Source organism: Chiloscyllium plagiosum, unplaced genomic scaffold (genome assembly GCF_037043375.1).
Source record: "Chiloscyllium plagiosum isolate Xiang-an unplaced genomic scaffold, Cpla_swu_hap1 HiC_scaffold_35, whole genome shotgun sequence".
Taxonomy (NCBI): Eukaryota; Metazoa; Chordata; class Chondrichthyes; order Orectolobiformes; family Hemiscylliidae; genus Chiloscyllium; species Chiloscyllium plagiosum.
The window spans coordinates 5516536-5531164 of record NW_028270173.1 but is presented as its reverse complement, the minus strand read 5'-3'; the positions used below and the strand labels follow the sequence as shown (position 1 = coordinate 5531164).

Sequence of the window (14629 nt, the reverse complement as noted above, 5' to 3'; positions counted from 1 at the left end):
CCCTGTCCCACTCTCCCATCACTGTCCCACTCTCCCATCACTGTCCCACTCTCCCATCCAACCCCATCACTGTCCCACTCTCCCATCCCTGTCCCACTCTCCCATCACTGTCCCACTCTCCCATCACTGTCCCACTCTCCCATCACTGTCCCATTCTCCCATCCAACCCCATCACTGTCCCACTCTCCCATCACTGTCCCACTCTCCCATCCAACCCCATCTCAGTCCCACTCACCCATCACAGTCCCACTCTCCCATCACTGTCCCACTCTCCCATCACAGTCCCACTCTCCCATCACTGTCCCACTCTCCCATCACTGTCCCACTCTCCCATCCAACCCCATCTCAGTCCCACTCACCCATCACAGTCCCACTCACCCATCACAGTCCCACTCTCCCATCACTGTCCCACTCTCCCATCACTGTCCCACTCTCCCATCACTTTCCCATTCTCCCATCCAACCCCATCACTGTCCCACTCTCCCATCACTGTCCCACTCTCCCATCCAACCCCATCTCAGTCCCACTCACCCATCACAGTCCCACTCTCCCATCACTGTCCCACTCTCCCATCACTGTCCCACTCTCCCATCACTGTCCCACTCTCCCATCACTGTCCCACTCTCCCATCACAGTCCCACTCTCCCATCACAGTCCCACTCTCCCATCACAGTCCCACTCTCCCATCACAGTCCCACTCTCTCATCACAGTCCCACTCTCCCATCACAGTCCCACTCTCCCATCACTGTCCCACTCTCCCATCACTGTCCCACTCTCCCATCACTGTCCCACTCTCCCATCCAACCCCATCTCAGTCCCACTCTCCCATCACTGTCCCACTCTCCCATCACAGTCCCACTCTCCCATCACAGTCCCACTCTCCCATCCAACCCCATCACAGTTCCACTCTCCCATCACTGTCCCACTCCCCCATCACTGTCCCACTCCCCCATCACTGTCCCACTCCCCCATCACTGTCCCACTCTCCCATCACCGTCCCACTCTCCCATCACCGTCCCACTCTCCCATCACCGTCCCACTCTCCCATCACCGTCCCACTCTCCCATCCCTGTCCCACTCTCCCATCCCTGTCCCACTCTCCCATCCCTGTCCCACTCTCCCATCACTGTCCCACTCTCCCATCCCTGTCCCACTCTCCCATCCCTGTCCCACTCTCCCATCACTGTCCCATTCTCCCATCACTGTCCCACTCTCCCATCACTGTCCCACTCTCCCATCACCGTCCCACTCCCCCATCACTGTCCCACCCCCCATCCCTGTCCCACTCTCCCATCCCTGTCCCACTCTCCCATCACTGTCCCACTCTCCCATCACTGTCCCACTCTCCCATCCCTGTCCCACTCTCCCATCACTGTCCCACTCTCCCATCACAGTCCCACTCTCCCATCCAACCCCATCACTGTCCCACTCTCCCATCCCTGTCCCACTCTCCCATCACTGTCCCACTCTCCCATCACTGTCCCACTCTCCCATCACTGTCCCACTCTCCCATCACTGTCCCACTCTCCCATCACTTTCCCATTCTCCCATCCAACCCCATCACTGTCCCACTCTCCCATCACTGTCCCACTCTCCCATCCAACCCCATCTCAGTCCCACTCACCCATCACAGTCCCACTCTCCCATCACTGTCCCACTCTCCCATCACAGTCCCACTCTCCCATCACTGTCCCACTCTCCCATCACTGTCCCACTCTCCCATCACTGTCCCACTCTCCCATCACTGTCCCACTCTCCCATCCCTGTCCCACTCTCCCATCACTGTCCCACTCTCCCATCACTGTCCCACTCTCCCATCCCTGTCCCACTCTCCCATCACTGTCCCACTCTCCCATCACTGTCCCACTCTCCCATCCAACCCCATCACTGTCCCACTCTCCCATCCCTGTCCCACTCTCCCATCACTGTCCCACTCTCCCATCACTGTCCCACTCTCCCATCACTGTCCCACTCTCCCATCCAACCCCATCACTGTCCCACTCTCCCATCACTGTCCCACTCTCCCATCCAACCCCATCTCAGTCCCACTCACCCATCACAGTCCCACTCTCCCATCACTGTCCCACTCTCCCATCACAGTCCCACTCTCCCATCACTGTCCCACTCTCCCATCACTGTCCCACTCTCCCATCCAACCCCATCTCAGTCCCACTCACCCATCACAGTCCCACTCTCCCATCACTGTCCCACTCTCCCATCACTGTCCCACTCTCCCATCACTGTCCCACTCTCCCATCACTTTCCCATTCTCCCATCCAACCCCATCACTGTCCCACTCTCCCATCACTGTCCCACTCTCCCATCCAACCCCATCTCAGTCCCACTCACCCATCACAGTCCCACTCTCCCATCACTGTCCCACTCTCCCATCACTGTCCCACTCTCCCATCACTGTCCCACTCTCCCATCACTGTCCCACTCTCCCATCACAGTCCCACTCTCCCATCACAGTCCCACTCTCCCATCACAGTCCCACTCTCCCATCACAGTCCCACTCTCTCATCACAGTCCCACTCTCCCATCACAGTCCCACTCTCCCATCACTGTCCCACTCTCCCATCACTGTCCCACTCTCCCATCACTGTCCCACTCTCCCATCCAACCCCATCTCAGTCCCACTCTCCCATCACTGTCCCACTCTCCCATCACAGTCCCACTCTCCCATCACAGTCCCACTCTCCCATCCAACCCCATCACAGTTCCACTCTCCCATTACTGTCCCACTCTCCCATCACTTTCCCATTCTCCCATCCAACCCCATCACTGTCCCACTCTCCCATCACTGTCCCACTCTCCCATCCAACCCCATCACAGTCCCACTCTCCCATCACAGTCCCACTCTCCCATCCAACCCCTTCACAGTCCCACTCTCCCATCACAGTCCCCCTCTCCCCTCACTATCCCACTCTCCCATCACAGTCCCACTCTCCCATCACTGTCCCACTCTCCCATCACTGTCCCACTCTCCCATCTAATCCCATCATTATCCCACTTTCCCATCCAATCCCATCACAGACCCACTCTCCTATCACAATCCCACTCTCCCACACCTCACGCACTCACACCAGCTGATCAAACCTTATCCGTCCCTGTTCAGGAGGTATTCTCACCTTAATGAAGGCCTTCCCACCTTTCAGTTCCTGTGAAGAGGGGGAGGGAGGAGAGAGAGACATAGGGAGGGAGAGGGTTGGAGGGGGCAAGAGAGGGTGCATGTATGTGTGTGTGAGAGAGAGAGTCAGAGGGAGAGAGTGATGGAGGGGAAGGGAGATATAGGGAGGGGGAGATTGGGAAATGGAGAGACAGATATAGGAAGAGACAGTGAGTGTGAAAGGGAGTGTATGAGACAGAGGGTTGAGGGAGAGAGAGAGATAGGGAGAAAGGTGAAAGGGAGAGGGCCAGAGAGAAGAGAGAGAGAGATAGGGAGTAGAAGAGGGGCAGTGAAAGAGAGTGTGAGAGGTATTGGGAGAGAAAGAGAGAAGGAGAGGTAAAGAGAGAGGTAGAGAGATGGAGAGAGAGAGGGACAGGGAGAGAGAGATAGAGAGCGCATGAGAGAGACAGAGAGACAAAGTGAGAGAGGAAATGGAGAGAGGAGGGAGAGAGAGAGAGGATTAGAAAGGGAGAGGGAGGAAGAGAGAGATATAGAGAGCGCGGGGGGAGATAGGGTGAGAGCGAGAGAGAGCGCGGGGGGAGACAGGGAGAGAGAGGGAGAGGGAGCATGGGGGGAGACAGGGTGAGAGAGGGAGAGGGAGCGTGGGGGGGAGACAGGGTGAGAGAGATATAGAGAGCGTGGGGGGGAGACAGGGTGGGAGAGATATAGAGAGCGCGGTGGGGAGACAGGGTGAGAGAGATATAGAACACGCGGGGGGGAGACAGGGTGAGAGAGATATAGAGCACGCGGGGGGGGAGACAGGGTGAGAGAGATATAGAGAGCGCGGGGGGAGACAGGGTGGGAGAGATATAGAACACGTGGGGGGGAGACAGGGTGAGAGAGATATAGAGAGCGCGGGGGGAGACAGGATGGGAGAGATATAGAACACGTGGGGGGGAGACAGGGTGAGAGAGATATAGAACACGTGGGGGGGAGACAGGGTGAGAGAGATATAGAGAGCGCGGGGGGAGACAGGGTGAGAGAGATATAGAGAGCGCGGGGGGAGACAGGGTGGGAGAGATATAGAGAGCGCGGGGGGAGACAGGGTGGGAGAGATATAGAACACGCGGGGGGAAGACAGGGTGAGAGAGGGAGAGGGAGCGTGGGGGGGGAGACAGGGTGGGAGAGATATAGAGCACGCGGGGGGGAGACAGGGTGGGAGAGATATAGAACACGTGGGGGGGAGACAGGGTGGGAGAGATATAGAACACGTGGGGGGGAGACAGGGTGAGAGAGATATAGAGAGCGCGGGGGGAGACAGGGTGAGAGAGATATAGAGAGCGCGGGGGGAGACAGGGTGGGAGAGATATAGAGAGCGCGGGGGGAGACAGGGTGGGAGAGATATAGAACACGCGGGGGGAAGACAGGGTGAGAGAGGGAGAGGGAGCGTGGGGGGGGAGACAGGGTGGGAGAGATATAGAGCACGCGGGGGGGAGACAGGGTGGGAGAGATATAGAGCACGCGGGGGGGAGACAGGGTGGGAGAGATATAGAGAGCGCGGGGGGAGACAGGGTGGGAGAGATATAGAGAGCGCGGGGGGAGACAGGGTGGGAGAGATATAGAACACGCGGGGGGGAGACAGGGTGAGAGAGATATAGAGAGCGCGGGGGGAGACAGGGTGGGAGAGATATAGAACACGCGGGGGGGAGACAGGGTGAGAGAGATATAGAGAGCGCGGGGGGAGACAGGGTGGGAGAGATATAGAACACGCGGGGGGGAGACAGGGTGAGAGAGATATAGAGAGCGCGGGGGGAGACAGGGTGGGAGAGATATAGAACACGCGGGGGGGAGACAGGGTGAGAGAGATATAGAGAGCGCGGGGGGAGACAGGGTGGGAGAGATATAGAGCACGCGGGGGGGAGACAGGGTGAGAGAGATATAGAGAGCGCGGGGGGAGACAGGGTGGGAGAGATATAGAGAGCGCGGGGGGAGACAGGGTGGGAGAGATATAGAACACGCGGGGGGGAGACAGGGTGAGAGAGATATAGAGAGCGCGGGGGGAGACAGGGTGGGAGAGATATAGAGAGCGCGGGGGGAGACAGGGTGGGAGAGATATAGAACACGCGGGGGGGAGACAGGGTGAGAGAGATATAGAGAGCGCGGGGGGAGACAGGGTGGGAGAGATATAGAGAGCGCGGGGGGGAGACAGGGTGGGAGAGATATAGAACACGCGGGGGGGGAGACAGGGTGAGAGAGATATAGAGAGCGCGGGGGGGAGACAGGGTGAAAGAGGTAGAGGGAGCGCAGGGGAGAGACAGGGTGAGAGAGAGAGAGGGAGAGTATTTATTAATCTTCAAATTTGAGGCGCAAGGGTGCAGGTACAAGTTGATCATCCAGCACTCCCCAGACCGGGGACAGTCGCAATGTGCCACCACTGAATCTACAACTAGTCTCAGTGAGAGTGAGCCCAGACCAGCATCTGGAATGTCTGCCTCTCTTTCCCAGCCTGGCCTTCACGTGACTCCACACCCACAGCAAAGTGGGTAACTCTTCACCGCCCCCTGAAATGACCAAGCAAGGAGAGACAGAATTCCGGAGTTTGGGATCAGGACGCCGAAGGCACAGTGACCAATGGTGCGGGAGTGGACTTGACGTTGGTCATAGAGGAGGGCAGAGATCTCAGAGGGTGGGGAGGTCCCAGAGATCAGGAGGGATGAGACCATGGAAAATGGGAATGGAGAGGCCTAAACTGGGGTCAGAGAGAGAGAGCAGGCAGAGCTCAGCATGACCCCAGATTTACAAAGGGTGGAATGTGGGAACCCAGCCAGCAGTATGTAAAGGAGCCAAGTCCAGAGGGAATGAAGCCAGGGCTGAAGATCAGAAATAAAACCAAGAAGGAGCCCAGGAGAAGGCATCCTAGCCCACAGGGATGTGGGACTGGCTCCCACACTGAGTAACAGGGGCACGTGATGGTGCTGCATTGAATGGGGGAGATACAGAAACACCCCAGGGAGAAAGACATTGCTTCAATATCTTTCTGAAGGAGGAGGGAAATCCAAGACGAATGTAAATACTAGCGCTGAGGTGTGGCCGAATGGCCTCTCATTGTGTCCCAAACCAACAACACGCAGTGACCATCTCCAACAAGACACACTCTTAACACCGCCCAATGACATTCAATGGTGTTCCCTTCACTGAGATCCCCCCCTCCACTGTCAACATCCTCGGGGTTGCCAATTGACCAGAAACTCAACTGGACTCACCACATACACACAGCGGCTACAGGAGCAGGTCAGAGGCTGGGGATCCTGCAGCGAGTAACCCCCTCCTGACTCCCCCCAAAACTTGTCCCACCATCTACAAGGCAGGAGGATGAGGGAATACTCCGCACTTTCCTCGGATGGGGGCAGCTCCAACAGCACTCAAGAAGCTCAACACCATCCAGGGACAAAGCAGCCCCCGCTTGATTGGCACCACATCCACTAACATCCCCTCCCTCCACCCCCCGATGCTCAGTAACAGCAGTGTGTACCATCTACAAGATACCCTGCAGAAACTCACCAAACATCCCCTCCCTCCACCCCCCGACGCTCAGTAACAGCAGTGTGTACCATCTACAAGATACCCTGCAGAAACTCCCCAAACATTCCCTCCCTCCACCACCCGACGCTCAGTAACAGCAGTGTGTACCATCTACAAGGTACCCTGCAGAAACTCACCAAACATCCCCTCTCTCCACCCCCCGACACTCAGTAACAGCAGTGTGTACCATCTACAAGGTACCCTGCAGAAACTCACCAAACATCCCCTCTCTCCACCCCCCGACACTCAGTAACAGCAGTGTGTACCATCTACAAGGTACCCTGCAGAAACTCACCAAACATTCCCTCCCTCCACCCCCCGACGCTCAGTAACAGCAGTGTGTACCATCTACAAGGTACCCTGCAGAAACTCACCAAACATCCCCTCTCTCCACCCCCCGACACTCAGTAACAGCAGTGTGTACCATCTACAAGATACCCTGCAGAAACTCCCCAAACATCCCCTCCCTCCACCCCCCGACGCTCAGTAACAGCAGTGTGTACCATCTACAAGGTACCCTGCAGAAACTCCCCAAACATCCCCTCCCTCCACCCCCCGACGCTCAGTAACAGCAGTGTGTACCATCGACAAGATACCCTGCAGAAACTCACCAAACATCCCCTCCCTCCACCCCCCGACGCTCAGTAACAGCAGTGTGTACCATCTACAAGGTACCCTGCAGAAACTCACCAAACATCCCCTCCCTCCACCCCCCGACGCTCAGTAACAGCAGTGTGTACCATCTACAAGATACCCTGCAGAAACTCACCAAACATCCCCTCCCTCCACCCCCCGACACTCAGTAACAGCAGTGTGTACCATCCACAAGGTACCCTGCAGAAACTCACCAAAGACCCTCAGACAGCACCTTCCAAACCCACGGCCACTTCCACCCAGAAGGACAAGGGGCAGCAGATCCATGGGAACCCCACCCCCTGCAAGTTCCCCTCCGAGCCCCTCCCCATCCCGACTTGGAAATATATCGGCCGTTCCTTCAGTGTGGCTGGGTCCCAATCCTGGAATTCCCTCCCTAAGGGACATTGTGGGTCTACCCACAGCACATGGACTGCAGCGGTTCAAGAAGGCAGCTCACCCCCACCTTCTCAAGGGGGGCAACTAGGGACAGTGGCAGTAAATGCAGCTCACCCCCACCTTCTCCAGGGGGAAGGGGTGTAAACGTTGGCCACGGGCTCTGGTGAATGGACATTGTTAAGTGGGCAGTATGTATGGACAGACCTTGCGGACAGACACCCGACAGATACAGGGGTCCAGCACTCCAGTAGCCGGACTCGCACTCATCTTGCACATGAAGCTTGATTTCTTGCCCCAGCGGACACAGTTCTGCTGCACCTCTTCCCTGGAAAGGAGGCGATATCAGAGAGTTAGCATTCACACGGAAACACAGACCCCAGCACCCCTCCCTGACACCCACCCCTCACCAACTGGGGAGGCTGCAGCCCAGGCAATGGACACGGAGCCGGGGGGGGGGGGGGGGGGGGGGTGGATGGGGGTATCAGAATGCCCCCACCCTTCACCCCAGGCCGGCTTACCAACTCCCCCAACCCCCCGCGATGGCACGGGACCGTGACAGCCAAGCCCCGCACAGCAAGATCCCACGTGCCGCAGCAGGATAGGGACTGGATCGTCTGCTTTTCGGGATGCTGACTGACTGGATACCAGACCGTCTGACTCGGAGACGAGGGGGCGCGGGGGCGAGAGGAGGGGATTCCGCTCAGCTCAGTGTCACCCGAAACAGCTTGGCTCACGGTGAGGCGATGACCTCGTGGTGTTATCACTCAACTGTCGATCCCGAGACCGCAGGTCACGCTCCAGGGGAACAGGGTTCAAACCCCATCACGCTAGATGGCAAAATTTAAATCCACCGTAAATGAAGAATCTAAAGATGACCATCTTGCTCTGACGAGAGGTCAGCAGACCTGAAGCTTTAGCTCTGTTTCTGTCTCTCTCTCCCCCCCCCTCCCCCCCCCACAAATGTTGCCACAGCTGCTGAGTTTCTCTAGCAACATCTGTTTCTGTGACCCAGTAAGATTTGTTGTTAAGAGATGTGTTGGGTTCACTGATGTCCCTCAGAGATGGACATCTTCCCCCCCCCCTACCCCCTGGCCCACACGTGACTCCACCCCCACATCAACGTGGCTGACACTGTACTGCCCTTAGGGCTGGGCAGTAAATTCTGGGCTTAGCCAGCTACGCCCTCACCCCATGAATAAATAAACAAGTCAGGTGCTGCTGAGTTTTTATGCAGTGACTCACCTCTGTGTATTGAATTAGTGTGTGTCAAATTTAAATAGATTGATAAAAGGCGTTAGTCAAGCAGGAACTATTTGCATTTCGTGCAGATACATAGATCCTGCTCTGTTCCTCAACACGATTGCGATTGATCGTCCAACTCAGTCCCCTGTTCCCACTTGGACCCCACCCTCCAGACCCTTGACCCCTTTAGCCCTGAGAACTACACCTAACGCGTCGTGTTGAGGTTGAGCAGGACATTGGTCAGGCCTCTTCTGGATCACTGTGTCCACCCAGTTATGGGAAGGACATTATGAACCTGGAGAGAGTTCCAAAGAGATTAACCAGGATGGCGCCGGGAATGGAGAGTTGAAGTTATATAGAGAGGCTGGGATTGTTTTCACTGGAGCGTAGGAGGTTGAAGATTGACCTTATAGAGGTTTATAAAATCATGAGAGGGTATCGATAAGATGAATGGTGGGTGTTTTTTTCCCTGGGGTGGGGTATTTCAAGACGAGGGGGCAGATTTTTAAGGTGAAAGAAGAGAGATTTAACAAAGACGGGGGGGGGATTTCTGGGGCAAGACATTTCTCCTCCTCTGAGTCTGAGATGGTCTCAGACTCCCTCTCTCACTGACAGAGTCCCTCTCTCACTGCACGCCCCAGGTCATCTCCTCTGCCCTGAAGCTCTTCAGCCACGTCCTCAAACAGACTCGCTCAACCCAACCACCCCGTGGCTGTACACTTTAACTCCCCTTCCCACTCCACCAAGGACATGCATGTCCTTGGCCTCCTCCATCGCCAGACCATGGCAACACGACACCTGGAGGAAGAGCGCCTCATCTTCCACCTAGGAACCCTCCAACCACAAGGGATGAATGCGGATTTCTCCAGCTTCCACATTTCCCCTCCCCCCCACCTTATCTCAGTCCCAACCCTCAGACTCAGCACCACCTTCATGACCTGCAATCTTCTTCCCGACCCCTCCATCCCCACCCCCTCTCCGGCCTGTCACTCTCACCTTAACCTCCTTCCACCTATCGACCCTTCCCCAAGTCCCTCCTCCCTACCTTTTATCTTAGCCTGCTTGGCACACCTTCCTCATTCCTGAAGAAGGGCTTATGCCCGAAATGTCGATTCTCCTGCTCCTTGGATGCTGCCTGACCTGCTGCGCTTTTCCAGCAACACATATTTCAGCTCTGATCTCCAGCACCTGCAGTCCTCACCTTCTCCCCTCTGAGATGGTCTACACCGTATCCTGAGACTGTGACCCACCTGATTGTAGACACCCCAGCAATATCCTTATCAATATCACTAGCTGTATTTCAGAACGTGCCTAAAACAAGGCAGATTCAAGAGGAGAGTTGCTAAAAACTTGAAAAACTAAAAAGAAAAATCGCAGGTCGAATAGGATTCATAGAATAGCCGTATAAAAGTGCTAGCAGGGACTAAACGGACAAATTGGCTTCCCCAAGGTGGAAGATTCCACAGTCATAAGCCAGGAGTCCAAAAGGAGTTTAGATCAAAGAATTTTAAAGATTCAGTAAAATCAGCATTCATGATTTATCAGGAACAGACTGTCTCTCGATCGTGTATGAGTGTATATGTGTATGTGTGAGAGAGAGTGTGTGTGTGTGTGAGAGAGAGTGTGTGAGTGAGAGAGACAGAGAGTGTATGTGTGTGTATGAGAGCGAGTGTGTGTGTGTGAGAGAGAGAGACAGAGAGTGTGTGTGAGTGTGTGTGTGAGAGAGAGTGTGTGTGTGAGAGAGAGACAGAGAGTGTGTGTGTGTGTATGAGAGCGAGTGTGTGTGTGAGAGAGAGAGACAGAGAGTGTGTGTGAGAGAGAGTGTGTGTGTGAGAGAGAGACAGAGAGTGTGTGTGAGAGTGTGTGTGTGAGAGAGAGAGATAGTGTGTGTGTGTGTGTGAGAGAGAAAGAGAGAGTGTGTGTGTGTGTGTACGAGAGACAGACAGACAGTGTGTGTGAGAGAGAGTGTGTGTGGCTGTGTGTGACTGTGAGCATGAGAGAGTGTGTGTATATGAGAGAGAGTGAGTGAGAGACAGTGAAAGAGTGTGTGTGGCTGTGTGTGAGTATGAGAGAGTGTGAGAGAGAGAGTGTGAGTATGAGAGAGAGTGTGTGTGAGTGTGAGTATGAGAGAGTGTGTGTGAGAGACTGTGTGTGTGTGGGAGAGAGAGTGAGAGTGTGTGTGGCTGTGTGAGTATGAGAGAGTGTGTGTGAGTACGAGATAGAGTGTGTGTGTGAGAGAGTGTGTGTGGCTGTGTGTGTGTGAGCATGAGAGAGTGTGTGTGTGAGAGAGAGTGTGTGTGTGTGAGAGTGTGTGTGTGTTTGTGCCTATTGTGTAAGAAATGTGACCTTTGAACTCCAACCTTGGTTTGTCACTGCCTGAACGAGGAAGTAATTCGATGATTAAAAACAAAGGAACCTTGTCGATTGTCCTTGAGGAGCTGAGAAGATTATGCAGAATCCACTGGCCAACTGCTTGCTCTGGGAAGGTGGCATCAGTCCCTGTCAGTGAGGGAGAGAGTCAGGCAGGGATTTGTAAAATCACCACAGTGTGGAAACAGGCCATTCGGCCCACTGAGTCCACACTGACCCTCCAAAGAGCATCCCACACAGACCCACTGTATCGCCCTAACCCTGCATTCCCCATGTCTAACCCACATAACCTGCGCATCCCTGGCCATTATGAGACAATTTCCCATGGCCAATCCACCCTAACCTGCACATCCCTGGGCACTATGGGACAATTTCCCACGGCCAATCCACCCCAACCTGCACATCCCTGGGCACTATGGGACAATTTCCCATTGCCAATCCACCCCAACCTGCACATCCCTGGACACTATGGGACAATTTCCCATGGCCAATCCACCCTAACCTGCACATCCCTGGGCACTATGGGACAATTTCCCATGGCCAATCCACCCTAACCTGCACATCCCTGGACACTATGGGACAATTTTCCATGGCCAATCCACCCTAACCTGTACATCCCTGGACACTATGGGACAATTTCCCATGGCCAATCCACCCTAACCTGTACATCCCTGGGACACTATGGGACAATTTCCCAAGGCCAATCCACCCTAACCTACACATCCCTGGGCACTATGGGACAATTTCCCATGGCCAATCCACCCTAACCTGCACATCCCTGGGCACTATGGGACAATTTCCCAAGGCCAATCCACCCTAACCTGCACATCCCTGGGACACTATGGGACAATTTCCCATGGCCAATCCACCCTAACCTGCACATCCCTGGGACACTATGGGACAATTTCCCATGGCCAATCCACCCTAACCTGCACATCCCTGGGACACTATGGGACAATTTCCCATGGCCAATCCACCCTAACCTGCACATCCCTGGGCACTATGGGACAATTTCCCATGGCCAATCCACCCTAACCTGCACATCCCTGGGCACTATGGGACAATTTCCCATGACCAATCCACCCTAACCTGCACATCTTTGGACTGTGGGAGGAACTGGAGCACCCGGAGGAAACCCACGCAGACACGGGGAGAATGTGCAAACTTCACGCAGACTGTCACCCGAGGGTGAGATCGAACCCGGGTCCCTGGCGCCGTGAGGCAGCAGTGCTAACCACTGAGCCACCGTGACGCGTGATTGACTCAATCCAATCACTTGGCTGATCAATCGCTTGATCAGAGGGGAGTGAATCTATGGGATCCCCGACCACACAGGGCTGTGGAGGCTGGAGCAGCCTATAGTATATTCAAGGCCGAGAGAGAGAGAGAGACATGTTTAATCACGAAGGGAATCGAGGTTAAGGGGAAAAGGCAGGGAAGTGGAAATGAGGATGGTCAGGATCAACCTAATTGAATGGCGGAGGAGACTGGATGGGCTGAATGGCCTCTATCTGCTCCTATATCTTATGGTTATTTTTGCTCACCTCCTCAGCGCAAGATGGTGTGACGCCAATACAAGGAGTAACTCCTTCTACATTGGGGTCACGGGTTCAAATTCCCCACATGGCAGCTGATGGGATGTAAATTCAATCTATTGTCTGGAACAGTCAGAAAACTACCACCTTCAGGCACACACACCATGGGCCTCACTATCCTTCCCCAGTCTGGCCTGCACGTAACACCAGACCCACAGCAACGGGACTGACTCTTTACTGCCCTGGGTAATGGCCAGGCGAGCCAATCAGCTCAAGGGCAATTAGGGGTAGGCACCAACTTCTGGCCTTGCCCACAGTGTCCAGATCCCATGGAAGGGTAAGAACCTCTGGCAGGAGGAGGTTTGTAGGTTAGAGTGCCCCTGCACAGACCTGACCTCACACTGTCACTCCCACTGCAGTACTGAGGGAATGCTGCACTGCCATTGATGCTGCCCATCCTCTCCAAAGGATAGAAAGAATTCTGGGAAAGGCAAATCAGGGCAGGACTTACCCACTTAATGGTAAGGTCCTAGGAAGTGCTGCTGAACAAAGAGACCTTGGAGTGCAGGGTCATAGCTCCTTGAAAGTGGAGTCGCATGTAGATAGGATAGTGAAGAAGGTATTTGGTATGCTTTCCTTTATTGGTCAGAGGATTGAGTACAGGAGTTGGGAGGTCATGTTGCGGCTGTACAGGACATTGGTTAGGCCACTGTTGGAATATTGTGCACAATTCTGGTCTCCTTCCTATCGGAAAGATGTTCTGAAACATGAAAGGGTTCAGAAAGGATTTACAAGGATGTTGCCAGGGTTGGAGGATTTGAGCTATAGGGAGAGGCTGCACAGGCTGGGGCTATTTACCCTGGAGCATCAGAGGCTGAGGGGTGACCTTATAGAGATTTATAAAATCATGAGGGGCAAGGATAGGATAAATAGACCCCTTTCCCTGGGGTGGGGGAGTCCAGAACTAGAGGGCATAGGCTTAAGGTGAGAGGGGAAAGATAATAAAAGAGACCGAAGGGGTAACCTTTTCACACAGAGGGTGGTACGTGTATGGAATGAGCTGCCAGAGGAAGTGGTGGAGGCTGGTACAATTACACCATTTAAGAGGCATTTGGATGGGTATATGAATAGGAAGGGTTTGGAGGGATATGGGCCAAGTGCTGGCAGGTGGGACTAGATGAGGTTAGGATATCTGGTCGGCATGGACAGGTTGGACCGAAGGATCTGTTTTTATGCTGTACAGCTCTGTGACTCTATGCTTTTAAGATCACAGAAAGCTCCCAGTCAATAACTTTCCCACCAACTCCAACATCAGAATTTGGGCTTGTCTTGGGAGAGTTGAGGGTGAATGATTAACTCTGGAGTAGCAGTCAGTGCTGCTTTAACAGGATGATGGTCGGAGCTTTCGTGAGGAGTTGGTCATGTTTCTTTGTTCCCCAGTTAGTATCCTACGAGGATCGCAATGCAACAGTGCTATTGGCAAAGACCAATCAGCAGCGAACTCAGCTGCCTCAGTCAAGGAATACCTCCATCAGAGATTGGAACAACGGCATTTCATGATGCCTACACCCAAAAACAACTTGTGAAAACATCTGTCCGAGGGACCAGTTGGGAAATTATACCAGTGAGGAAAACAATTAGCAACATGCAAGTAAATGGAGTGTTTCCAAAGGATTAAGAAATAGCTCTGTTGTGGCATTTTGACTCAACGGGCAAAGCATCATTACAGCAGAGAGAGAGAGAGAGAGAGAGGGAGAG

The 14629-nt window shown here is 54.4% G+C and overlaps 1 pseudogene across 1 annotated transcript in view; it reads right to left on the bottom strand.

The window, feature by feature from the left end:
* The window catches only part of LOC148139993 (early estrogen-induced gene 1 protein-like), a 42588-nt pseudogene that overhangs the window by 21857 nt on the left and 6102 nt on the right, over window positions 1–14629 (bottom strand). Inside the window, exons 2-3 of the transcript XR_015752996.1 lie at window positions 7929–8049; window positions 3133–3162 (exon numbers count right to left, since the gene is read on the bottom strand). The product of XR_015752996.1 is annotated as an early estrogen-induced gene 1 protein-like (transcript). The remainder of the gene's footprint in view (window positions 1–3132; window positions 3163–7928; window positions 8050–14629) is intronic.